Here is a 13,173-nt window from a genome sequence, read left to right as displayed (position 1 = left end):
CGGCCTCAGTGTGTGGTCTGCCGCCGGTGGCCGGATGGCCATCAGGTCGAGCCCAGTAATTTATTTAAAGGGGGCCTCATAGCCTGGTGGATAGCGTGCAGGACTCGTAATTCTGTAGCGCGGGTTCGATTCCCGCACGAGGCAGAAACAAATGGGCAAAGTTTCTTTTACCCTGAATGCCCCTGTTACCTAGCAGTAAATAGGTACCTGGGAGTTAAGTCAGCTGTCACGGGCTGCTTCCTGGGGGTGGAGGCCTGGTCGAGGACCGGGCCGCGGGGACACTAAAAAGCCCCGAAATCATCTCAAGATAACCTCAAGATAGGATCCTCTACAGCTCTTCCAGGCTGCTGCACCATGAAGTTTTCCTTGGATTGCAGTGGTACTCCACCACTGATTCCACAGAAGCATGTGAGACTTCACTTGACTGGTCCTCTTCACACAATTTGAGGTCCAATTCCTCACTATGGGGCTTGCTCTTCCACAGAGTACATCATCTACTCCTACAGTCTTGGAGTTCCACTTATTAACTTCTTCTCTGGCCTCAGAGTACTCCCATCAACTCCTTCCTCAGAACAAACCTGCAACCCATCGATACGCCAATAAATATGTTCCTCTACAAACATATAACTTTAATGAACTACACACAATAAATGTTTCACCCGACATCTCCCTGTTTCACGAACACCGTAAGTATGGACTCCCCCGTTCGTGTGAATCCATCCTCCGCCTCACCTGCTGAGCGGTTTCTCCGCCTGCCGCTGCGAGGCAGCTACTCTGCCAGGAGCTAAGCTCTCTCAGTCACCCACGAGTGCTCGGAGGGGACGGACGTCGCTCCGCCCTCCAGGATGTTCCTCCATCTTTACTCTCTTATTTCAACTTTTTGCTTCACTAAAATTTGCCTAACATATCAATAAATACTGGCTATGGCTGCTGGGCACACGACCAACTTCAGGCAATCACTGTTATGTGATTAAAACTGAGCTTACCACAAAAATGTCTCTTGTGAGGACTCTCACTTGATGACGCCTGACCAGAGCGTACACGCAGCTGCCCACGAAAATGTTTCTGGACGGCTTCACAACTCTTCCTGCCATCCAGGACTCGTGACCACACGTTTCCAGATTAATTCCACAGCGGAAACGTTTGCACACTTCCTTCCTCCTCTTGAAGGTACATCAACTAGGGGGTTCTTTTCTAACCGGATCCCAACGGAGCTCAACATCCCCATCACAATTTCTGGTGCTCAAGTGAGGTCAACGTCCTTATAAGCGAGCCTCACACCCCCAGCAAATTCTCCACATCTCATGACCAGCCATTTATTTATATCCTAATTCACTGCCATACATGCAAATCGTTAGTCAAATTCAATCAAATGTCTACTATATAAATATCCAGGTCTATATCTCTTTAACCTCTTAGGTCAAGTCTGGTAGAATGACTCTCAAGGGGAGACTCGTTTCTCCTGCAGGCTGAGATCATAACAGTTATCAATCTTTAGTGTGTTTAGTGGCTCGCGTACTGCTTCCTCAGTATTTCGCTCATTTCTTTGTTGTCATCTGTGAAAGTTCCATATCTCTTTTGCAGGGGCCTGATGCTAGATGTGGTTTTCTATCTTGATTTTGCATAGGAGAAAAAATATTTTGTATTTCCCTCTATTTCACTGATGGCCTTTTGCCCTCTTTGCCTCTCCTGGGTTTTGTATGATTCTTGTAGCTTTAGTTCAATTGTTTCTATTTCTCTACCTAACCTTCTTCGCCGTTCATGAGAGAGGGTGCGACTCTCAAGTTATTCTGCGATTTGTTTTCTTCGTCTATAGAGGGAACGACGTTCCCGTTCCAATCTGCATTTCTTCCTGTTTTTTTCTTAGGGATATGCGGTTTGAGCATATTTCTAGTGCTACTGTGCTTGTTTTTTTCGGGCACTGGTTCAGGTTTGCATTTTCTAGCTGTTATTCCCAGCTTATTTCTGTGAAGTCTTGGTTCATTTGCTCCCAGTTTATCTGTTTATTATTGAAGTTGAATTTGCTGAAATCTCCTCCACTGGGAATCGAGACTGGTTTTGAAGGTCTATTCCCCATGCTTGTCAAAACTTCAATTAAGTTGTGATCTGAATCACAGGTATTTGTAATCATTATGTTCCTGATCAATTCATCATTATTAGTGAAAATGATGTCCAGCGTGTTCTCCTTCCTAATTGGTTCAACTATTTGCTGATTTAAGGCAAACCTGTCACACATTCGTAGCAGGTAATTTGCATGTGACTGTTCATTTAGGCTACTTCCAGGAATTCTATCTGATAAAACTGTATTAGCTAGGGTCTTCCATTTCAGATGCTGTAGGGTGAAGTCCTCAAGCAGGATGATGTTTGGGGCTGGATTTGTGAGATTTTCTAAACAGTGTTCTATTTTCATTAGTTGGTCTTTAAACTGCTGATGATTTGCCTCTGGTGACTTATATACAAGGACAATAACTACATTTAGGATCCCTATTTTGATTATCAACACTTCCACCATATTGTTTGTGGTGGCATCTATAATACCCACTGTCCAATGCTAACTAAACAAGTCACAACTAAAAGGTTAAACAATCCATGGCTTACTAAGGGTATACCTAAATCTGTTAATAAAAAACATGACCATGAGAAGAAGTACCAGTATTGGTTAGGGGTCATCTCCAAAAAAGTTTCAAGGAGATACTCATCAATGTTGTCAAAAATAATTAGGATAGCCAAAATAAAAATACCCAACCATATCTTTTTTATAAAATCTCTGTGGCTAGATCCAAGAAACTGAGTAAATTTGTTACACAGGATTTTCCAGATCCAAAACCGTACTGTCTGTTATTATATAGTTTTCTCCAAGGGTTCTACCTATTTAGTTTCAATTATTTTTTCTAATATTTTGACTATTACACTTGTCAATGATACAGGTCTATATATGATGGGATCCTCCCTGCTGCCACTGTTGTAGAGTGCTGCTGCTGCCTCTAATATCAACTGGGAGTCTGAAATAGGTAGCATAATGATACAGGTCTATATATGGTGGGATCCTCCCTGCTGCCACTGCTGTAGAGGGCTGCTGCCTCTAATATCAACTGGGAGTCTGAAATAGGTAGCATAATGATACAGGTCTATATATGATGGGATCCTCCCTGCTGCCACTGTTGTAGAGTGCTGCTGCTGCCTCTAATATCAACTGGGAGTCTGAAATAGGTAGCATAATGATACAGGTCTATATATGATGGGATGTTCCCTGCTGCCACTGTTGTAGAGTGCTGCTGCTGCCTCTAATATCAACTGGGAGTCTGAAATAAGTATCATAATGATACAGGTCTATATATGATGGGATCTTCCCTGCTGCCACTGTTGTAGAGTGCTGCTGCTGCCTCTAATATCAACTGGGAGTCTGAAATAGGTAGCATAGTGAATATCAACCTTGTAGTGCAAACGTTTCTTCTGTGTTAGTCTTTTTCCACACATCTGCTAGGACTCCTGTTCACGGGGATGCCTGAAAAATCTGTTGAAGTAGAATGCTGAGCTTAGGTGCACATTCTCTCAGGACCCATGGTGAAACTCCATCTGGGCCAAATGCTTTGTTCTTACTTAGCTCCTTTAGCATTTTTTTCACTTCATATCTAGACACCTCTATGAAATGTGAGAAATCGATAATGAATTTGGATAAAGAAAGAGAGCTAGGAGGGGTTCTAGATAGAAAACTGTCACCTGAGGACCACATAAAGAACATTGTGTGAGGAGCCTATGCTCTACTTTCTAACTTAAAAATTGCTTTTAAATACATGGATGGCAAGATACTCAAGAAATTGTTCACAACTTTTGTTAAACCAAAGCTGGAATGGAATATGCAGTGGTTGTATGGTGCCCATATCTTAAGAAGCACATCAACAAACTGGAAAAGGTGCAAAGACATGCAACTAAATGGCTCCCAGAACAGAAGGACAAGAGCTATGAGGAGTGGTAAGAGGCATTAACCCCTTAACTGTGCGGCCTCCAAATATGACCCCCCTAATGCGCAAGTAATAAATTCTCAGGAAAAATTATATTTTTTCTAAAAGTGTCAAAAACCCCTCCCTGTATATTGGTATAGCAATGGATTGTTGAAATTGTACCCACTTTGGCTGTTATGGGGTCCGTAAGGTGACGCATGATGTCATCATTCCTCGTGCGCCCGTGCCGTAAGCTCCCGGGGCCGGTGGGGCGCCCGGGGCAGGATGCGCGTGCTGCCGTGAATATATTTTTTGTTCATTTTTTGCACACAGTTCCAAATACAATTTATTAGATTTTACGTGCTGATCCAATGTATGGTGAACACGTACACTATATTATGGCAGTAGAACATCCGTACCATCCGTAGACACTGTGTTACGTGCATCACAAACAAGTACACTTATCCTGCACTTATTTCCAATTTATCACGCTGATATATTATATTTTCATTATATATACATACTGTACAGTATCACACACTATACACACACACTCAGTACTCCACGAGTGTGTGATATGCTGCAAATCAGCCAACGGGGCAGAGTGGCACCTTGCACTCCACGCACCAGGTGCTGATGCATCTTCACTTTTGTGATCTGTGTGTAGTGTTCCTGCATACTATGCATGCACGTTTACCCTTCTCACATGAAGCTGTGCCTGGCATATACTCCAGCATGTGTACCCCGAAGTTTTCATTACCGCGCAATCTGTCTGGAGCTGCGTGTGGCATTGTTGCTTGCACCCTGCGCGGTACTACTCATCCCTCCCTGTCATACTTTACCAGCAGTTGTGACACAATGCTGGCTCTGAAGGTATGTATAGATGGTTTCCTGCTGGATTTCACTAGGTACATATTGCAGCAGTTGAGCACTGCAACATCCATTAGCTGGAAGAAGAAGTTTTACGTCCACTTCACAGACCTGCACACGCACTCCACACCACCAAGCATCATGTCACATTGATCGATGAGGCGAATATTTACGTTATAGTCTATGACACAGTTCAGCTTATACATGGGGTTGCGCGTCTGAAAATGGACCTTCCCACTGTTCAACATGGCACCGGTGTGAATCGTCCTCAGTATATTCACCTCGCATGTGTCCTCTCACCGCACTGACAGTGTATTGTCACACTTGCGCAGCTGGCACTCGCCCACGGATATACCTATACCGAACACTGGCATTTCCTTCCTGAGGACCTTCACAGTGCCACATATGCTGGTGTTGTGGGCAAGGAGGTATCTGGTCAACAGGGGGCTGGTGTAATAGTTGTCGGTGAACAGTATATGCCCCCTGTTCAGCACTGGTTCCATCAGGGTTTTTACGACACTGCCAGAGAACCCGTGTTCATCTATAGCTGGTATGTCAATGTCTGTACCAGAATACAAGATCATGTCCAGGACGATACCAGTCTCACAGTCGCACAGCATGAAAAACTTAAGTCAAAAACGGTGCCGCTTGGAAGGGATGTACTGCTTGAATGCCAGTCTGCCCTTGAACAGTACAAGCAACTCGTCGATAACGACATTCTGTCCAGGTACAAAATAATCCCTGAAGTTCCCTCGCAGGTCGCTGAATTCCTTGCTACCTTTCACAGTCTGTCATGTCTGACCTCATTTGCATTGTTCTCGAAATGCGGGCACCTGAGAATCAGGAGGAACCTATCACGCGACATATACCGGTTGAAGATGGGTGATGGAACAAGGCTGTCTTTGTTCCAATAGTCCAGGACGACGGCTTTCTTGAAGTGTTTCATCATCATGCATAGTGCCAGAAACACGTACATCTCATCGATTGTCGTATCTTTCCGTCGTGTGAGGCGTGAGGCAGGAAATATGCCGCCGTCTATGAGGGTGTTGGCGTACGTGTTTGTCTCGGTCACAAGATGCGTCATGAAGACATTGTCAAAATATGCCTGGAAATATTCCATGTCTGCCATATCATCACCGTTATACGGGAATAAAGCTGTAACATCAACATCGGTATCATCAAACGTTGGTATTTGAGGGACAATTGTGGCGCAATCCTCCCACACAAGTACATCAGGGAGTTTGGTGTTGGCGCCAACAACACGGTCAATACCACCATGAGCACCAAAACCACGGCTATGTCGCCTGCTGCTGCTGCTGGAGCTACGTGAGGGTATGCTTGGAGCTGAGGCAGATTTTCGTACCATAGGCCTACCACGAACTCCTGATGTTGAGGGCCCACTGTCGTCATGCTGTGAGACATGCTGTCACCTGCTTCGACGTGTTGCTTAGGCAGCAAAGCCCCGCCTGGTACCACCCCCGCTGCTAGTACTCGGGCCGTCCACACTACTCGTAGCGGAGCCAATGTCACTGAAGCCCGAGAAAGATTCGTCACATGTACTGTCAATGAATAAACTGGTGTCTCGGTGATAACGGTGTTCACCCAGGGGGGTGAGACAAGCCGAGCGAGGAGCGTGTACCGTACACGCTCGCCACATCATCCACTTGCGTCTCTTCCTCACTCGTATCAGACCTCTGTGTCAGATCTTTCTCTGGATCATAGTCCAGGTCATCATCCATAACACCGTCGTCGTACAAAATATCGAGAATCTTCTCAAAGAGTCATTTTCCATGACCTCGGGTCACCGTGGAGTGGGAGCTCGTTGACGATGCTTCAGACATGGTTGCTGCTTGGGAACTGGGGCTCCCCATGGCCGCGAGGCATGCTGGGAATTTTTTTCAAGATGGCGGACGATCACTGGGGCTCCCAGTCATCCATTCCATACCCGCGTCACTGCGCGCCACTTTTAAATCGAACGTGAAAAATATAAATACCCGGAGGCGCGTAGCGCACCCCAAGCGTGGCCCTGCAGGCGCGTTGCGCAGTTAAAGGGTTAAATATTCCAAAACTAAAAGATAGAAGAAAAGGAGGCGATATGATCACTACGTACAAAATAGTAACGGGAATTGATAAAATTGATAGGCAAAAATTCCTGAGACCTGGAACTTCAAGTTGGTCATCGCATCATATGATGCTTTGGAGTACTACGCAAGATTTAAACGGCCTGCGGATACACAGGGTTCACCACACCTTCATCAGGGCTCTTGTAAACAGACGCCATTTTTTTTAAAAATCGTGGGCCAAATTCTGCGTGCGTTAGGCTTGATAGTTTACTCAGTATTGAGTGAACTACAAAGCTTAACGCACGCAGCATGAGCTCACAGCACTGCTGTTCAGCTTGTGATCACAGCATCACCTAAAAATGCCATAATATACTTGTTCATGCTATTATGTAGCGATGATATTATTACAGAAGACCCCTGACTGTGATAAAACTGACCAGGGTTCTGATAATAGCAGGATTGTGGTGATATTTAGCGTCGTGCTGCATAGAGGGAGGAGTAATGCTGGGGGAGGGAGGGTGGTGGCGTTGTCTTCTGACTGTGTGTGTCCACCTTTTATTGACTGCACTCACCATACCAGCTTAGTGGTTCGCTATGGTGAATACAAATGTAGATACTTATATATAATGTGTGTATAGAGGGTATAAACAGCAAGAGAAGTAGGTTGGGAGCCACCATTTTGGTGAGGGCGGTGGCATCGTCTGCATGATATATCATGTTGTTTACTGGTGACCACGATGGTCTTTGGGCACCATACCAGTTTACTTGTACAAGTATGGTGAATAAAACAGGTAGATATTTATATAAAATGTGTGTATATAGCGTAATAACACCACAAACAGTATTGTTGGAGGAGAAATATTAGTGCGTCTGGCCTTGAGGTGTGGCAGCCAGCTGACTGTGTGAGGTCCTACGTCTTTGTGCCTTTACTCACCATACAAGCTCAGATGTACAGTTATGGTGAACAAAACATGTAAATACTTATAAATAACATCTGTATATAAAAGCAAAAACAGTATGGTGGATGGAGAATGGTGGCAAGTCAGGTGAGGTGAGGGAGGGAGGGAGTGGCAGCCAGAGGCGGGCTGCCTCTGGCTGCCGCTGCCACTGCCACTGCCACTCAGCGTACCAACTTAGTGGTTCGTTATGGTGAACATGAATGTAGATACTTATAAATAGCGTCTGTATATAGTGAATAAAAGCAAAAATAGTATTGTGGGAGGAGAATGTGTGGGAGACAGGTGACTTGAGGGAGGGAGCAAGTAGCAGCCAGTGGCAGGCTGCCACTGCCACTCAACATGGCAACTTAGTGGTTCGTTATGGTGAACACGAATGTAGATACTTATTTATAACGTCTGTATATAGTGAATTAAAGCAAAAACAGTATGGTGGGAGGAGAATGTGGGTGAGTGAGGTGTTGAGGGAGGGCGTGAGTGGCTGGCTGGTACACGGCGGTCACTCCTCGTTACTTTTTGACTCATAATAGCAACTTAGTGGTTCGTTATGGTGAACAAAACATGCAGATACTTATATATAACCTGTGTATATAGTGTAATAACCGACAAAGTATTTGTTCACTGTTTGATGAATATAATTGAATCAACAATATGCACACCATATTTTTGAGTACAGCGATGATTCACTCATTTTATTATATAAATATATCACACTACACACTATTGAATAATATTGCAGCAAAAAAACTACGAAAAATCAATCAGAGACATTGAAGTAATTAGGTAATTATCTCTTTGTGGCAACTCCGGCCTGAAAGCTGGCAAGCAACTGACCGCCTGGGACGCACACTGAGTCAGCGCCTGTTTTTTTGCCAGACTTCTCCGCCCTATAGCGGGCAATATATGCCACTTAGGATTTTTTTATTATTTTTCCCGTGATCAGTGAACACAAATTAACAGGTTAGGAAGAAAAAAGATTTATTTTTTATTTTATTTTTTTTTTGTATGCGCCTGTGGGTGTCAAATGGTATATACCCATGCGGTTAAATATTCCAAAAGTAAAAGATAGAAGAAAAAGAGGCGTTATAATCACTACGTACAAAATAGTAATGGGAATTGATAAAATTGATAGGCAAAAATTCCTGAGACCTGGAACTTCAAGATCAAGAGGTCATAGATTTAAACTAAACAAAGGTGCCGAAGAAAATTAATTTTTTTAGAAGTGAATAAGAAAATTCACTTTCACAAACAAGTGGGGTAGACGGTTGGAACAAGTTAGGTGAGAAGGTGATGAAGGACAAAAGCGTCAGTAATTTCAAAGCATTGTATGACAGTGCTGGGAAGACGGGACATCATGAGCATAGCTCTCATCCTGTAACTACACTTAGGTAATTATATAATTTATAGGTTGTGTGGGGTCTATGTTCTCCTATTCCACATTCCATAACATGGCATTTGTTCACATTAAATTCCATTTGCCAAGTGGTGCTCATACACTTATTTTGTCCAGGTCTTCTTAAAGGGCAGGACAATCATGAATTTATGATTTCTGCCAGTACAATAGTCAGTTCTGCACATGTAAAGCACAGTGACTTAGAAAGGAAAATTATTATTATTAATAATTATATATCCTCCCCAAAGCAATGAAATTGTATAGGAAACACTTATTTAAGACATTCACTGGTTGAAAATATATATATAGAAACAGCAGTGTTAAATGTTGAAAACAGTCTGGAACTCTATAAGACATACAAATGACCAATTTTGGGATATGAGTTTTGTGTGAAACATTATTGGAACCAAGCGAGTGCACACAGAGTGGAGTGCAGCATCAAGTTGTCCACTCAGGCGGCGACTACTCCAGTGTCTAGTAGACGTCAGTGCGATGCTTGGTGTGGTCTTCTACAGTAATGATAAGTGCATTAACTGTACTAGTGCTTTTTTTCTTTGTTAGTTTAGGGATAGGAATTTTAGGAATGTGTGTTTGTAGAACCCTGTGTGTCTTGTGTTATTTTGGGCTCATTCACCCACTTTAACCCTCAAACCGCTAGGGGCCCAAATGGAATTCACACCCACAGGCGCAACAAAAAAAAACAATTCCAAAAAATTCTTTCGTCTTATAGAAGTGTTCATTTTTGTTCCCTGATCACGGAAAAAATAAAAAAAAAATCGTAGGTGGCATATTTTAGCCGCAATAGGGTAGGGAAGTGTGGCAAAAAAGGGGCGTTGGCAGAGCCTTCGCCAGACAAGGTCTACTCCGCCCGAGCTGTCAGACGGCAGTTGCCACAAATATATTATTACCTAATTATTTCAATGTCTCTGATTGATTTTTTCTTAGTTTTTTTGCAGTAATATTATTCCATACAGTGAATTGTGGTATATTTATATTATAAAATGTGTGAACCATCACTGTACTCAAAATTATGGTGTGCATATTAGTGATTCAATTATTATGTTCATAAAACAATAAACAAATAGTTTTGCTGTTGTTACACTATATACACAGGTTATATATAAGTATTTGCATGTTTTGTACACCATAACGAACTACTAAGTTGGTCTTGTGAGTCAAAAAGCAACGAGGAGTGACCGCCAAACACCAGCGAGCCACTCCCTCCCTCAACACCACCTCACTCACCCTCATTCACCTCCTACAATACTCTTTCTGTATTTATTCACTATACACAGACGTTATATATACGTATTTACATGTTTTGTTCACCATAACTGTACATCTAAGCTCGTATGGTGAGTAAAGGCCACAAAGACGTAGCTACTCACACAGTCAGCTGATCGGAGGCCGCCCTCATGGCCAGACGCACTAATATTTGTCCTTCAACAATATTGTTTGTGGTGTTATTACGCTATATACACATATTATATATAAGTATCTACCTGTTTTATTCACCATACCTGAACAAATAAGCTGGTATGGTGCCCAAAGACCATAGTGGCCATCAGTAAAGACCATGCCATGTCGTGCAGACGACGCTCCTCCCTCACCAAAATGGCGGCTCCCAACCTACTCCTCTCGCTGTTATCTCACACTATACACACGTTATATATAAGTATCTACATTTGTGTTCACCATATCGAACCACTAAGCTGGTATGGTGAGTGCAGTTAATAAATGGTGGCCACACACAGTCAGAAGACGATGCCACAACCCTCCCTCGCACAGCCTTACGCCTCCCTCCATGGAGCACAGCGCTAAATATCACCACAATCCTGCTATTATCAGAATCCTGGTCAGTTTTATCACAGTCAGGGGGCTTCAGTAATACTATCACTGCTAACACCCAAGAATGTTGGCCTGGATTTTTTTTTTAGGTGGCATCTGGCAACTATCGGTCGTGGCTGTACTATAGCTGCCCCTATCCCAGGTGGGGAGTTTAAATTATAGCGCTAGACACGAAATCATATATAAATGATGTGTGCGGTTTCGGTTTTGTCACTGATATCATTTATATATGATATGCGCGGTTTGAGGGTTAACCACTGCACTGCGCAAAGCGCCTTTAGGCACTCTGAGAATTGTGTTATTTTTTCTAATCAGGCTATATTTTAATGTTTTCATTACTTTGTGGTTTGAAATGGAAATAGTTGAGTTTGGAAACTTTTTGACATTAACTTTACCTGAAACTTTACCTGGACATTTATAAAAACAACAAAAATATGTCTTTGAAAATTGCACTAAAAAGTTTTTGTCGAAACCAGGCGTGCAGAGGTTAAGGAGGTACTGTAACACGTGGTTTAAACTCCAACAACCTTGGTCCCCGTTAGTAAAGTGATTAAGTGTAGAGACCTTATATTGTAAAAATCCATGCTACATTTGTATATTACCAAGAGAGTGTACAGTAAAATAACGACTAAGCCCAGATTTGTGTGGGACCAATAGTCAATTCATCCATCATGTTTATGTTTGGTGAAGAGTATCACTCAATCTCAACAATCCAGAAACGTAATCGTGTGTTCCCATAGTTAATAAGTGTAGAATAATCCGGAGTTGTATAAAACCCATGTGTGAAGATTTAACCCACTGTGCACTTATTGTCCAACTTAGACTAAGAATACTTGACCCTTCCCCAATTATTACATATGATACATACATTTCCTTCCATTATTCATAAGAAAGTAAGGACAGGTATTGTTAGTCTGTACTCTCAGATACGTCTTACAGGCAGCCCTGCTGCTGCAATATGTTACCCAAAAATATTATCCCATACTCCGGGATATATTTATAAAAAATATTGGCCCTTGTGTGAATATGTTAATCTGTAAGTAATATTAACTCTGCTCTAGAATATCTAATGCTAAGAATGTATATAGATATTATGCAATTTATATTAGTAAATAAAGTACTGTAATATTACTTATTTGTTGTAAATACATCTAGTTTAACCAAATATTCTTTTCCACAGGATAACAAGCCAGAGGAATGTTCAGTGTGTTTTAACGATTATGATGACAATCAGCTACGGCCTCGCAATCTGCTGTGCGGCCACACATTCTGCTCCCAGTGTATTGACAATGCTATCAAGAATGGTCAGCTGTCCTGCCCCAGCTGCCGTGCCCAGCACACTGCCACAGCTGCCACTCAGTTCCCAATTAGCTATGCTGTGGAGGCTTTTGTTAGGAAACTCAAAAATATCCAGCTAACAACTGAGGAAGTAGTGGCAGCAAAACCTTATGAAGGTCCCGCCAGAGGCATCAGTAAGAAGTTACGTTCCCTGGTGCAGGAGCAGAAGAGCATCATCAGCAGCCTCATTACTAGCTGTGAAGAGGCACTGTCCCAGCTGGGGGAGTACCAGGGGCAGCTGGGGGACTGGAAGACTCACCACCTCCAGCTCCAGGACAGACTCTATGCTCTGGTAGAGGAGAACAAATCAGCAATGAAGCTCTTGGAACTGGAGGATACCAGTGTGGTAGATATGACAACACAAGGAGAGGAAGGGAAGACTCAGCTGCAGGCCATGTTGGGGAGCCTCGACACAGTCAACACCCCACAGGAGGTTGGCACAACCATAGACACAGCTGATGAGTGCAGCATGAAGGTAGAAGATTGGCTCCAGAAGTGCCAGGAACTCTTCCCAGATGTCAAGACTGTCCACACCTCAGTGAAGGTACGCTGTTGAAGGTCACATTGTTCTCACCCAACTGAGTGTAGTATTGCCTCTATATAAACACTTTTGACATGATGAGAGTTGACTTTATATATAGGAAACTTTCTGAGGGAAACCTCGATGATTCCCTGGAGCTATCCAGGCTGATATGGATATATTAGCTTTCTTGAATCAGTCAATGTGCATGGAATTCTTACCTACCGGGGACCACGTGCCAGAA

General features: G+C 43.1%; 1 long non-coding RNA gene across 2 annotated transcripts in view; it reads left to right on the top strand.

Annotated features, from left to right (window-relative positions):
• The window catches only part of LOC123759122 (uncharacterized), a 196,299-nt gene that overhangs the window by 74,739 nt on the left and 108,387 nt on the right, over window positions 1-13,173 (top strand). Inside the window, exon 3 of one of the 2 annotated variants that reach the window (XR_011228623.1) lies at window positions 12,252-12,601. The exons of the other annotated variant lie outside the window; for it this stretch is intronic. This is a non-coding gene — a long non-coding RNA (uncharacterized lncRNA). Of the gene's footprint in view, window positions 1-12,251; window positions 12,602-13,173 lie in introns of those variants that run through there. 2 annotated transcript variants of the gene reach the window in all.

This window comes from Procambarus clarkii, chromosome 15 (genome assembly GCF_040958095.1).
Source record: "Procambarus clarkii isolate CNS0578487 chromosome 15, FALCON_Pclarkii_2.0, whole genome shotgun sequence".
NCBI lineage: Eukaryota > Metazoa > Arthropoda > Malacostraca > Decapoda > Cambaridae > Procambarus > Procambarus clarkii.
This window is presented reverse-complemented; position numbering and strand designations above follow the sequence as displayed.